We start from the raw sequence: 17,319 nt of genomic DNA, 5'->3' as shown, positions 1-17,319 counted from the left end.
AGTTTTATTACATAATTCACCTAAACACAACTGGAGGTGGGAAATATTTAGAAGTATATTTTCAACATGAATATAGGTTTTTGGAGTCATATAATAAAGTTATTGCTCAAATTATTTTAGTACATAGACCCAGTCTGGTTGGAGGTAGATTATAGCAAAGCCAAATCTCAAGTGTATTAACAGAAACATCCAGTGTATTAACAGTATATTAACAGTGTATTAACAGAAACATCTAGTGTATTAACAGTGTATTAACAGTGTATTAAGAGAAACATCCAGTGTATTAACAGTATATTAACAGTGTATTAACAGAAACATCTAGTGTATTAACAGTGTATTAAGAGAAACATCCAGAGAGGGGACTAAGGTGCATTTGGTTTTTCCTTCATCTCTTTGCTTTAGAAGATGTCCTAGTTCAGTAGGGTTATAATGCCTTTATTCCTAGTAGGTTTAATTTGAAGGACTTTGGCCTCTTCTCAATTTGGGACTCACCTATAAACAGAAATCATTATAATCTGGACTTTGTTAATATATACAAATAATACTCCAGCTGCATTCTGTTCAGGAAGCCTAGCTTGGGTGTGCAATGGTATTCTGCTTAATTTCTCCTGTTGATGGTTCTATTATTATTTCTGTCTATGTGACACCCTCTGACCATATGTTGTCTGATTTGAACCAAGGTATTATATTCTAATCTACCAAACTAAAATTAAGAATTAGGATAGGATCATGGCTATTCTGTATACTCTCTGTACAGTAGGAAAAAGTTTTTTTGACTGTGAACCTCAGTTTTCTGTCCATTGTGCAGAGGTAATAAGCAAACTTTTACAATGTTGTTATGTATATATGATATAATAATGGCTTTGTAACAATTCATGCAAGAAATGACATGTGATAAACTCTCAATAATTATCACTTTTTAGGAACACCTGTATTGTGCTTACCTTATGGAGAAGTACTAGAAAACAATCAGGGTATACTTTTTCTATGGTTGATTAGTGTAAATATATTTATTGTCTCAGTTTTACCAGTGCTGCTCAGAGTCTGTTTCTCATATCACTGGGGATTGCGTTATACATGATCGAGGTACTGGCAAGTGAGGTGTCTGGTGGAGGTCTGTTACCAATAGATGACACTAGGTGTTGTTGATTGGATTAAGAGACAGAAGAACAAACAGGGAATTAATTTAATGCCCTCACAAAATGAATGATCAGAAAAAAAGAGGACCGAAGGCCCTAATACATTCATGAGGTAGAGTCCCTCTGACTTAATTTTTTCCTATAGGACTCAACCTCTTAATATTACCACAGTGGGTATTGCACTTCAATATTAATTTTAGAGGGGTTTGAGACCATAGGATATAAAACTAGCAGTCCCTGTGTATTATATAACAGTATTCCTGAGGAGATGTGGAAAGACACCTCCAACAAAACTGAGTAAAAACACCATCGGATTCTAATTCAACGAACTAGAGAATTTTAATGACATTATTTATAGACATGTGGGTGAGGTATTATTTATAGAAGAAAGTACAACTCCAGGAGAGTCATATCACCAAAAGCTCACCCCAGCATGGTTGATAGCTCACAAAAGCTGGAAGCTTTTCGTTCACTTCATGACTTGTAGGAAGGTCTGCAGATTGTAGTGTATCTCTTTTCAGGTACCTCAACTTGTCTGAGACTGTCTCCCGGCAGTATCTACAGCTCATGCATGCTTTGGAGATGTGCTCTTAAGTATGCTCTGTTCGGTTTCAGGGATTTCCAGAGGCCATTGAACTTCCTGAGCTTAGTGAAGTTCCTTGCTGGAGGGAATGGTTTGTCTCCATCGTAGAATATCATGTGGTTTTATCTTCCCTGTTAACATTCTGTATTTCATTGAGTTTCTCTCTAGGATGGAAGGTTTTTAACCTTGTAGGAAATTGCTGCAAAATACTGCTATCTCTACATACTGGAACATACAAATTTAATGGTCAAGTGAGGAAGGTTGAGAATAAGATACATTTATGCTGAGAAAAATTTTCAGTGATGTATACCCCCAGTTCGGTTAAAACAAATGTGCTCATGTCCACTATCTCCAAATACCAACTATTTTACTTTTACTATCTCACTTCTGTTTTTCCCATTTCTAGATTTTTCTGCCATGATCAAGTCTGAGTTCACAGAGGAACAAATTTGTCTTACAGTCTATGAGCGATGAATACTAGAAAACAGGTCTTAAGAGATAGGGCTGGAGAGATGGCTCAGCCGTTAAAGGCTAGGCCCACAACCAAAAATATAAGAGATGATAGAATCCTAGTTAGTGTCATTTCAACTGTGCCTGGAGAATCTTTCACATTTCCATAACTATAATACAACTCAAAGGTACTCAGTCATTGTTTCCTACCCCAACATATTTGAAGAATAAGATCATCCTCCATCATTGTCAAGTGGTTATTATGGTTACTGGTATTCTATAAGGAGAGGTATATAGATAAGTTTATATGCAGAGACCAGGAGGGAAGAGTAGTTGGTGATAGTTTGAGCCAAAATGCCCTGAATGACTCACAGTTATTTTCCCTTGCCAAGCCGAGAATTTTATGTGTGATACATGTCATTTCCCCATGTTTGTCCATTTGGAGACCAAGGAAGGCTGCTCAATGAGTTTGTCTATTGTCTTTACCTTACTGATTCAGGTGCGGGTCCTTATTAAACTGGAAGTTTGCTGTTTCAGACAGGCTAGCTGTCTAGTAAGCTCTTGGGAGCCACCTGTGCCTGAGGTTTAAGGCATGTGTGGCCTCGTACAGCTTTTTGTGCAGGTGTTAGGGATAGAAACTTAGGTCCAAATGCTGAAGTCAAATGAAGGCCAGGATGGAGTCTGAGTGGTGATGATAAGTTGAATGAAAAGCCATATATTGATCATCAACATGGGAACTCTGTTACACAAGCTACCTGTGGTTCCTCCCTGGGATTCTGCAAACATCCGACACTGAGCATTTTCTACTTTCCTCACCCACTTCTATTTTATTTCTTACATATACAAGACTTTACTTGTTTAGGCAATGTCTGAGTAAAAGAGCTAATTTCGTGAATTAATGAAAACTGATGTTTATATCAACTAATCTTTTTCTCTTAGATTGTAGTAAGCAGTGACGGATTTAAAGCAAGACGTACATTCTTCCTTCTAAACATTCAGAATGTTCATATGGAGGGCAAGCATAGGCATACAAAGACCTGCTGGGATCCCATACGTCAGATAGCCACCATGGAAAGTCTGGAAGATAACTGGAAAAAGTAAATACGGATTTCCTGTCATGGGGCTAAAATGGACACGCATGCGATACACCTCTGAGGATAGATTAGATACTTGCAGTGGAATTTCGAGGACACAGGAAGTAGGAACTGAAGAACTGGTAATTGAAACAACAAGAAGAGAAGGTTTAATAACCAGATAAAGAACAGGCATCAAAATTCTTGAGACAGTGATAAAGATACATGTAAGGTCCTTGTGTTGGAAGACAACTCCGTCAAAAAGTTTGAGAAAAGAAACAGAATATTTGGGATGGAATGGACTTACAGACATAGATAAGGGATGATTGCTGTTCATCTTTCTAAAGATCTTGATTTTTATCTTAAGAGAAATGGAAGCATTTAGAATGGAGGACAGAGCATGTGATACAAGATTACATTTGTGGTTTATTATATTCACTGCAGTTGTAATAAAGAAACTGGATTGGATAGCTGAGAGTAAGGATGTTAGAACATTTGGGCTGTTTTACAGGTGATTTTTGTAAGTTATCATTATTTGTGGTTTTCATGATTACACGGCAAGCACAAGAAAATCTATGGAAAACAATACAAACTGATACATTTTAATTAAGAATGAACTAATATAGAAAAATCGATATTTTTCAGGCATACAAAATGTCCAGTTAGCTGCCTGAATGTAAGAGAAAATGACATTCACTCCTGGAATGTAGAAGATAAGTGGAGGAATCACAGACCTAATTTGAGATGTCTGTATAAATAAAGCTTAAAGTTGTTGCAGAGTAATAGGACTGTGGACGCATAAACTACAAAGACCTGTGTAGTCTTGAGTCTTGAGTAGATTCAATCTCTCTCTCTCTCTCTCTCTCTCTCTCTCTCTCTCTCTCTCTCATGCCGACAAACACCCAGATACACATGCATGCTCACACGCATACACACACACACACACACACACACACACACACACACACACACCCTCCTTTGAAAAAACGATTTATTTAATGTTATCAGATAGCGTGCTATTTCCTATTGGTTTCAGATTTGTTGATTCTAATGGTTTGGGGCTAGCTCCATAGTAAGATACTTGCATGGCATGCCTGGGGTTCTGAATCAATCACCAACATCTCAAAATAAAACGAAATGAAAAACATGGGTCTGGGTCACATGCAGAAAAATATTTGAGTGGTCAACAAGGAAAAAAGAACATTAAGGATCAATTTCCTTTATCAGAGAGTAAACATGTCAATTAAAAGATTTCCACTGTTATGATGTCATTCTGTAAATTCACATACAGTTCTGAAGAATGAACTAAAACCTGTAGAAATCTATTTGAACGCATTCAGAGATTTGGGGTCCAATATAAGCTAAACCCCAAATGGTAAGCAGTCTTTTCTGTGTTGTTTTATGGCAGCATCTAAATCCATGTCTGATGCATAGTAATGCTAAGATAATTGTTGACTAAACCCGTAGGTGAAGAATTGGATTATTTATTTAATGTTAGTGGAATAGCTAACCTTGTTTTGTTTACTTGCTTGGCTGGTTGGTTGTTTGCTTTTAGCTGAACTCAGAGGTTATGATTTCAGCCAGTGTAGGTTCTCTAGTTTGCTGTGGGGAACCTCTATCGCCAAGTGATTAGAGGCAACAACCGTGGGTTCTGGAGGTCAGAATTCCAGTCCTCATGCTTGGGTATCAAGAGTTTTTAGTGCTGATGCATCCCCCAGTCTTTCAGTTCTCATATATTTAAAAAAAACTTTTCTCAGATTTTTGGATTGGTATACCTACATTATAATTAATCTTGAGTGACCTTCCATTATTTCCCCAAGAATCTCATTATTATGCTGCCTGGTATCATTTCATTAGAATTAGCATTTCACAAGGGCAAAGATTTCATATATCATTGATTGTCACCTCAGTGCCTAAAACTGAGTTTTTGTTACAGTTGGGACTCAGTAATTATCATTTAACTAATTAATGACTGGAAAAATAAAATGAGGTTGGAAGGAACATAATAAATCTAGGCAAGTGTTTCCTGAAGAGACCTGTTCATGAAGGATGCCAGGTTTTACTGTGGTATTCAAGGGTTCAGGAGTGAAGGAAGAGGCACAGATGGTGGAGATTAGGAACATGTGGGGATTAGGCTATTGGTGCCCTTATCCCAGCTCTGATGGTAGTTGGCTGTTTGGGTCTGTGTTGGGAGACATAACCTCTTTGTCGCTTTTACACTTATCTAGGGTCTTAGCTTTCCTGGGGAGCAAACTGTCTTTGCTGAATCAGTGTTTCTGCTGTACTTCTTTTTACTGCCAGTTGATGTGCTTTCCTACCTGCACCACAGATACCAAATAATGACTTGGAGACTTATTATTTATTAATTGTGGCTTTAGCCTTTAAGCTAGGCTTGTTCCCTGACTACCTCATTAGCTTGTAATTCAATTAACCTCTTTATACTACTCTATGTCTGCTACATGGCTGGTTACCTCTCCTCAGTTTCATATGTCCAGCTTCCTCCAAGCCCGGTAAATCTTCCCGTCCCTGATTCCTTTCCAGGATCCTATCTCTACTAGAATTCCCACTTTCTACTTTTTGCCTTTTGTTAATAGGCCATCTATTTCTTATTGACAGGTGATGTTTTCACATGGTACACAAAAGATTATCCCTACAAATTGAGCTTTATGATTATGCCTTTTATGCCAATGGTAAAGAAAGGGCCAGAATTATGTACAGTGGTTCATGTTTATAATCTTAGTACTTGGATGGCTGAGACAAGATTTCTTTCCTTTCTTCTTCTTCTTCTTCTTCCTCTTCTTCTTCCTCTTCCTCTTCTTCTTCTTCTTCTTCTTCTTCTTCTTCTTCTTCTTCTTCTTCTTCTTCTTCTTCTTCTTCTTCTTCTCCTTCTCCTTCCCCTTCCCCTTCCCCTTCCCCTTCCCCTTCCCCTTCCCCTTCCCCTTCTCCTTCTCCTCCTCCTCCTCCTCCTCCTCCTCCTCCTCCTCCCTCCTCCTCATCCTCCTCCTCCTCCTTCTCCTTCTCCTTCTCCTTCTCCTTCTCCTTCTCCTTTCTGTTGAGTCTGGGCAACTTCATGAGTTTCAGGTCAGTCTGAACTATAGAGGGAGAAGCTATCTCAATCCAAACTGGACTTAACTGAATCAAATCAAACCAAACATAACATGGAACAAATATAATATTACATAGCAAAAACCTTAGAGTAACATGTCATGTAAAATTTGCAATTAACTTAAGAACTTAGAACAAAGGCCAAAAGGTAGTTAGGCATACTGATACTGGAAAGAAGGTATGGAAAGATGAATGATATCAACTTTCTTTACTACTATTTTGCTGATCTGAGTAACATGAATAGCCAAGGGAGATTTCTGGGATTCTGAGGCCAAATGAAAAGAAGCCTGGCCACTTACAGCCAGGCCTTGAGGAAACATCTACTCCACTGAACAAGAAGCATGATATCAGAAGTCCAACTATGGAGAATATACTGTGAAATAGTCCAGAGACCGGGATGAAGAAAGACAGATATCCTGGCTTCTCTGAGATATCCCACTCATCCTACTCATGGCTCCAGACCTGTAAGCAAATAGTAAAGATAAGGCCTTCCAAAAACAATGAAGAAAAGAATCAAAAAGCCAAGCTGAAGGAGACAATTGAGAACGTGGACTCAAGACCCATCAGAATCTCTTTAGCCACCTACATATTTGAGTCCCTCCAGCCCAGGCTCCATTGTGACAGAGAAAAAATGAACACTCTCTGAGGTCTATGGGAAATCCTGATATACAAAGTTGTGGACACACAGGATTGCTTTATTTGAACTTGGAGATGGCTCATTATGTGGAATTGAGAGCCTTGGTTCCTTTTCTTGAAGACATTTGTTGAGCACCCACTGCTGTTTGCTGTTTTACAATGCTCTGTCTTTGAAATTTGCACATCCTCTGAGGCAATCTTATGTTCTTCTGATATATAAAAAAATGGTGTTCAGTGAGTTGAGGAAGCTTGCCTATGACTTCACTAATCCTCAGAGCTGGGACTTAAGTTCAGGTCCTGCTAGAAAAAAAAATTAAAGAGCTTGGCAAGTTGCTTGCTTAAAAAAAGGTTGAGTTTGCAGTTGATCTGGAAAGGAATGTGCCTGAGATGCCAGCTATTGCAGAATTCCCCTGTGACTCTGGAGGAGCCCATGAATTCTGAGTGGGCTGCTGACACTAAAAAGGAGTCAGCAGCAGATTGCACACAGATGCCACTACAGAGGGTTCTTTGGTGGGATTTGTTTTTTTGGCCAAGCAAGATGCAGGAAATAAAGTGGAAAATGACTTTCACAGAGAATATTTGTAGTGATTATCTCTGCAGAAAAACATCTACTCAGTTCAAAATCCACTATCCCAAGTCTATTTCTTGATCTGGGCATAGAGAATCCATGGTGAGGGGGTGCCTGGTGAATTTATCAGTTGGAGTGTGAAAAGAGCTGCCATTTCTCCTCCAGGATGCCATTTTAGATGCCCAAGGTGTCCAAATTCCTCATAGTTAATGCAGTTGATGCCTATTTCTCAATTTGTTAAAAACGGAAGATAAAGATGCATAATATGTAACTCAGACCCAAAAGGACATGCATGGCATATTCTCCTAATAAGTGGATATTAGCTTCCCCCCCAAAAGTACAGACTACCCAAGATATAGTCCACAGAACTCAAAAATATCAACAAGCTGAAGGGTCCAACTGAGGATGCCTCAGTTCCACTTGGGAGAGAGAAGAAAGCAACCATAATGGGGGAGGATGAAGAGAGAGTGGAGGAATAGGAGTGGAGGGAGAGGGGAACATGATCTGGTATGGGGTAGAGGAAGAAGACTGAACCCAGACCTGGGAGTCCTCTGCTGTATATGTGTTGGAGGCCTCATCTCAGCTGGTATATGCTACCTGGTGGCTGATCCAGTGTCTGAAAGATCTCAGGGGTCCAGGTTAATTGAGACTGCTGGCCCTCTTACAGGGTTGCTCTCCTCCTTAGTTTCCCCTAGCTTTTCCCTAATTCAACCAGAGGGGCCAGCAGATTCTGTTCATTGGTTGGGTGCACATACCTTAATTTGACTCAACTGCTTGTTAGGTATTTTGGAGAGCAGTCATGGTAGGTCCCTTTTTGTGAATGCCCCATGGCTTCAGTAATGGTGTCAGGACTTGGGGCCTCTCCTTGAGCTAGAACCCACTTTGGGCCTGTCACTGGACCTTCTTTTCCTCAGGCTCTCTCCCTTTCCATCCTTGCATTTCTTTCAGACAGGAAGAAATGTGGGTCAGAGCTTTGGCTGTGGGATAGCAGCCCCATCCCTCACTTGATGACCTGTCTTTCTGCTGGAGGTGGATTCAATAAGTTTACTCTCCCCACTGTAGGGCCTTTCATCTAGGGTCCCCCATCCCTTTGAGTCCTGAGCGATTCTCGCTTCCCAGGTCTCTGGTACATTCTAGAGGGTCTTCCCAACCTCCTTCCTCATGAGGTCACCTGTTTCCATTCTTTCTGCTGGCCCTGATGAGGAAAGCTCTTTGCTCCTGCAGGGCAAATGATGGAATTCTGGGTCCAGCTTTATTTCTGTTTCTGTTTGTCTTTGCCTGACTCTGCGAGTACAGAGCTTAGTCATGAACAATGTCGTTCTCAGGATCTTCCCTGATACTACCACAGTAGGGTGTACGGGGGTTGTCTTGCCTTTACATGGCGGTAGTAGAAGGCCAGCTTTCTTATATTGTCCCTGAAAATCAGAAGTGAGCAGAGAAAAAAAGAACAGAGCCTCTTTGTTGCTGAACTGTGGTGAACACTGGCTCTCCACTAAGCCATTTCTGACTATGGTTTAACAAAGGGGTTTAAACTGAACTGAGAACAGGACCCCCGTTGAAGGAATCAGAGAAAGGACTGGAAGAGCTTGAAGGGGCTCGAGACCCCATATGTACAACAATGCCAAGCAACCAGAGCTTCCAGGGACTAAGCCACTACCCAAAGACTATACATGGACTGACCCTGGACTCTGACCTCATAGGTAGCAATGAATATCCTAGTAAGAGCACCAGTGGAAGGGGAAGCCCTGGGTCCTGCTAAGACTGAACCCCCAGTGAACGTGATTGTTGGGGGAGGGCGGTAATGGGGGGAGGATGAGGAGGGGAACACCCATATAAAAAATTAAAAAAAAAACAAAAAAAGGGGTTTAGGTATGCCTCATTGTTGCCTGACAAGTATGAATTTTGTTCCCCACTTAATCTTTGTTAGTGGGATTTTTTTTTTGGATCATTTGATTATTTGGATCATTGGATCATTTTCTTGGGTGATTTTTACTGCATACTATTTGAAATATAATATGTAAGAAAGAAAAATGAAAGCGACTAGTTACCAAACAAACAGAAATAGGAAACACATCATGGTGCGGTTGTTGCATTCCGGTGTCATGGCTTGTCTGCTTTTCCCTCCATCTTTCAGAATCATCCCTCTCCTCTCCCCCTCCCCGACATATCCAGAGAGTTTGGTTACATTCAGAAAAGACTCGAATGAAGTCCACATAGTCCATTCTTCCTGGAGGAAGAATTTGTGCTCTTTTTGGGGTATTTGAAATGGTTCCATATTACAATTTCAATCTGAAAGGTTAAACTTCTGCATTGAGTGAGCTGAACAAAGCAAGACTGTGGCTTGTGATTCACACTCTCATTCCTTCATCACAGTCATGTGGAGAATGTAGGTGTGTGTGAATTCAAGGTAGGAGATCAGAATTTGCCTCGTCTTGAAATGATTCAAGCACTTACAGTTTCCTCCTCACCCTGCTTGATCCTCTCTGGGGGGGGGGGGGGGAGGAAGCAGAGGCTCCATTTTGTCACTGACCATACATTAGCAGTGGGGAAACAATCCTAGTCATTTTCTGTATTAGTATTGTTGATCTTTTTGCCACGAACCTGAAATGTCAACCTCTGAGGGATATGTGAGGTGTATTGGGTATGTGACACTCGGCTTCAGTTAGCTAAATCAGAAGGGACAGAGTCCACTATTTTTTAAAAAAAGCCTCTGTATCAGAAATAGGGATTCCACAGTTAGCAAAGAAAAATACACAGAAACTAGGCAGGGGGGAATTCATTTAAATAACACTTTTTAGCATAAGTCTATCCCATGTAATATATTAAACACACTTAGGTTTATATTTGTCTCAAATAAAAGGAGATTTACTCTTTTCTTTTTCTTTGTTCATCTTCCCTTTTTATAACATGAGAAAGAAACTGGGATGTCCAAGGCTATTAAAGGTCAGTTACATATACCTCCTAGTAAGCCCTTGGAGAGGCCAGGCCTAATTGTTTCCAGTACTCTTTAGAATATGGGGATAATTAGGGCTTTCTTGTTCTCCACTCTGAGTCTTAGTTTTTAGGAAACAAGAAAACTCATATTCAGCATGCCATTACAGAAAGCAGGATTAGACACCCTGTAATCACATGCTAAACTAAATGCAATCTTCTTTCGAAATATATAATTCAGGTAATGAGTGTTGCGGACGCTGAGGAGCAAACACATGGGGGAGGCTCGGGTTTGGCTCCTGGTACTGATTTCTCTGTCAGTGTTTACTCATTAGAAGATGCAATGATTGAACTAGGAGACATCTGGGTGATACATGCTATTAACTGCATTGTTTCCTGCTGCTTTTTGGTGCTGGCTAAGGACCTACAGCTGTGGGCAATAATGAAAAATAGTGAACATTTATAATTACGTATGAGAAACCGCTGTTGGAGTATTTCACATCTTTATTTACTCACCCATTCTATACAATACTCCCCGAGGCAGAGACTATTATCACCATGTCTGTTTTATTTATCAACAAAGAAACCAAAAGACAGAGAGGCAAAGAAAATTGGTCCTGATAACCATGGATGATAGGTGCTTTCAAACAGTAAGCTTCATCTTGTCGGGCAACCCAGGCTGGCAGAAAAAGGAGAACCTTTGAAGGACAGCTTTGAAGGCACTTCTGAGAAATAAAAGGCTTGTCAATTGCTTCCTCTCTCAAAGAGAGGAGGGATGCACAATGCCCCACAAGCCAGTCATAAGGGACTATAAGAAGAAGTTGGATTTATGTATGAAAAACCTGGAGCATCTTCCGTGATGTGAGGCAAGGATGTTCAGAACCCTACCAAGTTCTCTAACTAGAATGCCAGCATTGGTAAGTTTGCCTTAACAGGGCATTTAAAAGTGAAAGGGAAGCTCTAAAATGAAGATCTTCCATTATTTCTGAAAGCTGGAACATTGCATGAGAACAGGTGGAGTTGGGAGAGAAAAAGAAATAAGAGGCAGTCTGTATAATTAGTCCCTGTCGTACCCTTGGTTCCTCAGCTGCAGAGGAGACAGGAAACAATGCTGGCATTAAGGGTTTATTCAGTCGGATTAGGTTTTCTGACACTTGAAAATGGAGCTATTCTTAGGGCGATGCTAATGTAACATAAATAATAAACAAAATGAACTTCATTACTCTACCTTATCAAATATACACACCGGTTGGTGAACTAGTACACAAGTCAAATCATGCAGTATATCTTGGACTTGATTTCTTCATTCTTAAATGTTTATGTGTGGTGATTCCCACACTTCCTACATGATTGTAACTTAAGAATGAAACCAATTCAGTATTGAGCCCGGATGTCTACCTTCCAGAGGCCTATTACTTTCTGGGGCCATCCTTCTCTTTAAGATTTAAGATCCTAAGTCCATGTGATTTTTCCCTTCCCCAGATTTCTGAGAACCATTGGCTGGTGTGTTCCGGGGGATTGGAACCACTGTCGTGTCTTCTTGCTGGCCTGGGTTACACAGGAACCATGGCCTTCCAGCCCAGTTTAGGTGTCTAATACTGTTGCACTCCACATCTCTCTGCCCCTTTCTCCTCTTCCACGTCTTTTTAAACCACTTTCACATTCTTGCATGTCTTAATTCTCTAGGCTCTAAACTCTTTTTCTCTACTATTCCTCTTTTAAAATTTGAGTTTTACTCCTCTGAATCCACCAAGTCTCCTCCTTGCCTACTAGCGCTTGAAGCTGAGAGGGGGATCATGATGAAGATGATGATGAAGATGATGGTGGTGATGATAGCGATGATAGTGATGATGATAGTGATGATAGTGATGATGATAGTGATGATAGTGATGATGATAATGATGGCATACTATTCTGTTGCTTTGAGATACACACAGTGAAGCATTTAATACATCCGACCTTCTATAAGTTGACTCCAGCAGAACACATTGTTAATTCAAAACAGGGATAGACGTGACACCATGTTTTGAGAGTTGTGTACTTTTGAACATATGTAACCATGAGAAAGGCAGCTATAAACTTCTCATTAACTTAGATTCACTCTTTGAGGCACTATATATGTTTTGTTAAATTTATACATCAATATTGTGTGTGGGCATGTGGATATATATCAGTGTATATGTTTATGATGTTTGTATGTGGCTTCTGCCTCTGTGTCAGAGCACAGGTGTGGAGGCCAGCAGACAGATTTGTGAAGTTAATTACCTTTTTTCCATATCAGTACCTACTTTTTATTAAAAAAATGGATATTTTTTATTTACATTTCAAATGTTATTCCCTTTCCCACACCTAACCACCCACCATTTCCCGCCTTCCCACCATGACATTCCCATACACTGAAGGGTCCAGCCTTGGCAGGACCAAGGACTTCCCCTGCCTTTGGTGCCCAACAAGGTCATCCTTTGCTACATATAAAACTGGAGCCATGAGTCTGTCCATGTGTACTCTTTGAATGGTGGTTTAGTCCCTGGGAGCTCTGGTTTGTTGGTATTGTTGTTCTTATGTGGTTGCAAACACCTTCAACTCCTTCAATCCTTTCTCTAAATCCTCCAATAGAGACCCAGTTCTCAGTTCAATGGTTGGCTGCTAACATCTGCCCCTGTAATTGTCATATAGCTCTCAGGAGACAGCTATATAAGGCTCCTGTCAGCATTCACTTCTTGGCATCAGCAATATTGTCTGTGATTTCTGGCTGTATATATATGGACTCAATCCTCAGGTGGGGCTGGTCCTGAATGGCCATTCCTTCAGTCTCTGCTCCACACTTTGTCTCCAGATCTCCTCCTATAAATATTGTTGTTCCCCCTTTTAAGGAGGACTGAAGCATCCACACTTTGGTTTTCCTTCTTCCTGAGCTTCATGTGGTCTGTGGATTGTATCTTAGGTAATTCAAGCTTTTGGGCTAATATTCACTTATCAGTGAGTGCATACCGTGTGTGTGTGTGTGTGTGTGTGTGTGTGTGTGTGTGTGTGTGTGTGTGTGTTTTGAGATTGGTTTATCTCATTCAGGATGACATTTTCTAGTTCCATCCATTTGCCTATGAATTTCATGGATTCATTGTTTTGATAGCTGAGTAGTACTCCATTGTGTAGATGTACCACATTTCTGTATCCATTCTTCTCTTGAAGGGCATCTGGGTTCTTTCCAGCTTCTGGCTATTATAAATAAGGCTGCTATGAACATAGTAGAACATGTATCTTTGTTGTATGTTGGAGCATCTTTTGTGTATATGCCCAGGAGAAGTATAGCTGGGTCTCAGGGAATGCAATGTCCAGTTTTCTGAGGAACCCCCAGAGTGATTTCCAGAGTAATTGTACCAGTTTGCAACAACAATGGTCCACATCCTTGCCTGCATCTGTTGTCACCTGAATTTTTGATTTTAGCCATTCTGACTGGTGTGAGGTGGAATCTCAGGGTTGTTTAGATTTGCATTTCCCTGATGGCTAAGGATGTTGAACATTTCTTTAGTTACTTACCAGCCACTCAATATTCCTCAACTGAGAATTCTTTGTTTACCTCTATATCTCAATTTTTTTTCTGGGGACCGAACCCATGGTCTTGTGCAACCCCTTATACCTCAATTTTAATAGGGTTATTTGACTCTCTGGAATCTAACTTCTTGAGTTGTATATATTGGATATTAGCCCTCTATCAGATGTAGGATTGGTAAAGAACTTTCCCAATCTGTTGGTTGCCCATTTTGTCCTAATGATAGTGTCCTTTGCCTTATAGAAGTTTTGCAATTTTATAAAGTCCCATTTATCGATTCTTGATCTTAGAGCATTAGCCATTGCTGTTCTGTTCAGGAAATTTTCCCAGTGCCCATGTGTTCTAAACTCTTCCGTCTTTTTATTCTATTAGTTTGAGTGTATCTGGTTTAATGTAGAGGTCTGGATCCATTTGGACTTGAGCATTTTACAGGGTGATAAGAGTGGATTGATTTGCATTCTTCTACATGCTGACCTCCAGTTGAACCTGCACCATTTGTTGAAAATGCTATATTTTTCCCCCACTGGATAGTTATAGTTCCTTTGTCAAAGATCAAGTGACCATAGGTGTGTGGGTTCATTTTTGGGTCTTCAGTTCTATTGATCTACCTCCCTGTCTCTGAACCAATAGCATACAGTTTCTTATCACTCTTGCTGTGTAATGTAGCTGGAGGTCAGGGATGTTGATTCCCCCAGAAATTCTTTAATCATTGAGGATAGTTTTTCCTATCCTGGGTTTTTTGTTATTCCAAATTAATTTGCAAATTGCTCTTTCTAACTGTATGAAAAATTGAATGGTAATTTTGATGGGGATTGTATTGAATCTGTAAACTGCTTTTGGCAAAATGGAAATTTTTACAATATTAATCCTGTCATCCATGAGCATGGGAGATCTCTCCATCTTCCTAGATCTTCTTTGATGTCTTTCTTCAGAGATTTGAAGTTCTTGTCATACAGATCTTTCACTTGCTTTGTTAGAGTCACACCAAATTATTTTGCATGTTTTGTGACTTGTTAAAGTGTCACTTCCCTAATTACTTTCTCAGTCTGTTTATCCTTTGAGTAGAAGGATTTGTTTGAGTTAATTTTATAACCAGCCACTTTGCTAAAATTGTTTGTTAGGGTTAATAGTTCTCTAGGGGAACTTTTGGGGTCATATAAGTAAGTATACTATCATATCATCTGCAAATAGTGGTATTTTGATTTCTTCCTTTCCAATTTATGTCACTTTGATCTCCTTTTGTTGTCTGATTGCTCTGGCTAGAACTTTGAGTACTATATTGAATAGGTAGGGAGAGTGGGCAGCCTTGTCTAGTCCCTGGTTTTAGAAGGATTGCTTCAAGTTTCTCTCCATTTAGTTTAAATTTGGCTACTATTTTGCTTTATATTGTTTTTACTATGTTTAGGTATGGACCTTGAATTCCTGGTCTTTCCAAGACTTTTAATATGAGGGGGTGCTGAATTTTTTCAAATGCTTTCTCAGCATCTAAGAGATAATCATGTGGTTTATATAGTGGATTATGTTGATGGATTTCTGTATATTGAACCATTCATGCATCCCTGGGATGAAGCCTACCTATCATGATGGATGCTCATTTTGAGGTGTTCTTGAATTCAGTTTGCATGAATTTTATTGAGTATTTTTGCATTGATATTCATAAGGGAAATTGGTCTGAAGTTCTCTTTCTTTGTTGGGTCTTTGTGTGGTTTAGATATAAATGTAATTATGGCTTCATAGAAGGAATTGTGCAGTGTTCCTTCTGTTTCTGTTGTGCTGTTTTCATTAAATTCTAAAAAAGTCTTTAATTTCTTTCGTTATTTCTTCCTTGACCCAGTTATCATTGAGTAGAGTTTTGTTCAGCTTCCATGTGTATGGTGTAGGGCCTTTCTGTTATTTTTGTCTTTATGGAAGACCAGCTTCAGTTCATGATGATCTGATAGGGTGCATGGGATTATTTCTATGTTTTTGTATCTGTTGAAGCCTGTTTTGTGACTGGTTGTATTGTCAGTTTTGGAGAAGGTACCATGAAATGCTGAGAAGAAGGTATATTCTTTTGTTTTGAGATGAATTGTTCTATAGATACCTGTTAAATCCATTTGGTTCATAGCTTCTGTTAGTTTCTCTTTAGTTTCTGTTTCCATGATCTGTCCATTGATGAGAGTGGGGTGCTGAATTCTCTGACTATTATTGTGTCAGGTACAATGTATGATTTGAGCTTTGGTAAGGTTTCTTTTATGAATGTAGTTGCCCTTGCACTTGGAGCAAAGACTGAGAGTTCATCTTGGTGGATTTTTTTCTTTGATGAATATGAAGTATGCTTTCCTATATTTTTGATAACTTTTGGTTGAAGGTTGATTTTATTCAACATTAGAATTGCCACTCTAGCTTGTTCCTTGGGACCAGTTGCTTGGAAAATAATTTTCCAGCCTTTTTCCTCTGAGGTAGTGACTGTCTTTGTCAATGAGGTGTGTTTCCTGTGTGCAGCAAAATGCTGGGTCCTCTTTATTATCCAGTCTGTTAGTCTATGTCTTTTTATTGGGGAAATAAGTTTATTTATGTTAAGAGATATTAAGGAATAGTAATTATTGTCTCCTATTATTTTTGTTGTTAGAGGTTGAATTATGCCTGTGGGTTTCTCTTCTTCTGGGTTTTTTGCAAGATCATTTTCTTTCTTTTTCTATGGTGTATATTCTATCCTGTTTGGCATTTTCCAGCTATTATCCTCTGTAGCACATGATTTGTGGCAAGATATTGTGTACATTTGCTTTTGTCATGGAATATCTTGGTTTCTCTATGTTAATTGAGAGTTTTTCTGTATATAGTAGTCTGGGCTTACATTTGTGTTCTCTTGGGATCTGTGTGACATCTGCCCAGGATCTTCTGGCTTTCATAGTCTTTATTGAGAAGTCTGGTATAATTTTGATAGGTCTGCCTTTAAATGTTACTTGACCTTTTCCCCTTACTGCTATTAATATGCTTTCTTTGTTTTGTGCATTTGGTGATTTGAATATTATATGACAGGAAGTATTTCTTTTCTAGTCCAAACTATTTGGAGTTCTGTAAGCTTCTTGTATGTTTATGGGCATCTCTTTCTTTAGGTTAGGGAAGTTTTCTTGTATAATTTTGTTGAAGATATTTACTGGCCCTTTAAGTTGGAAATCTTCACTCTCTTCTATACCCATTATCCTTAGGTTTGATCTTCTCATTGTGTCCTGGATTTACTAGATCGTTTGGGTCCAGAACTCTTAGTGTTTTACATTATCTTTGATGGTTGTGTCAATGTT

The 17,319-nt window shown here is 39.4% G+C and overlaps 1 long non-coding RNA gene across 1 annotated transcript in view; it reads left to right on the top strand.

The window, feature by feature from the left end:
• LOC148004832 (uncharacterized) overlaps positions 1 to 4,430 on the top strand; it is a 227,407-nt gene extending 222,977 nt beyond the window's left edge. Inside the window, exon 3 of the long non-coding RNA XR_015625657.1 lies at positions 3,112 to 4,430. This is a non-coding gene — a long non-coding RNA (uncharacterized LOC148004832). The remainder of the gene's footprint in view (positions 1 to 3,111) is intronic.
• The last annotated feature ends 12,889 nt before the right edge of the window (positions 4,431 to 17,319 follow it).

The sequence above is a fragment of the Rattus norvegicus genome, chromosome 7 (genome assembly GCF_021556685.1).
Source record: "Rattus norvegicus strain SHRSP/BbbUtx chromosome 7, alternate assembly SHRSP_T2T, whole genome shotgun sequence".
Classification (NCBI taxonomy): domain Eukaryota; kingdom Metazoa; phylum Chordata; class Mammalia; order Rodentia; family Muridae; genus Rattus; species Rattus norvegicus.
The sequence above is the reverse complement of the archived record's forward strand: the minus strand, read 5'-3'. Positions and strand labels throughout refer to the sequence as shown.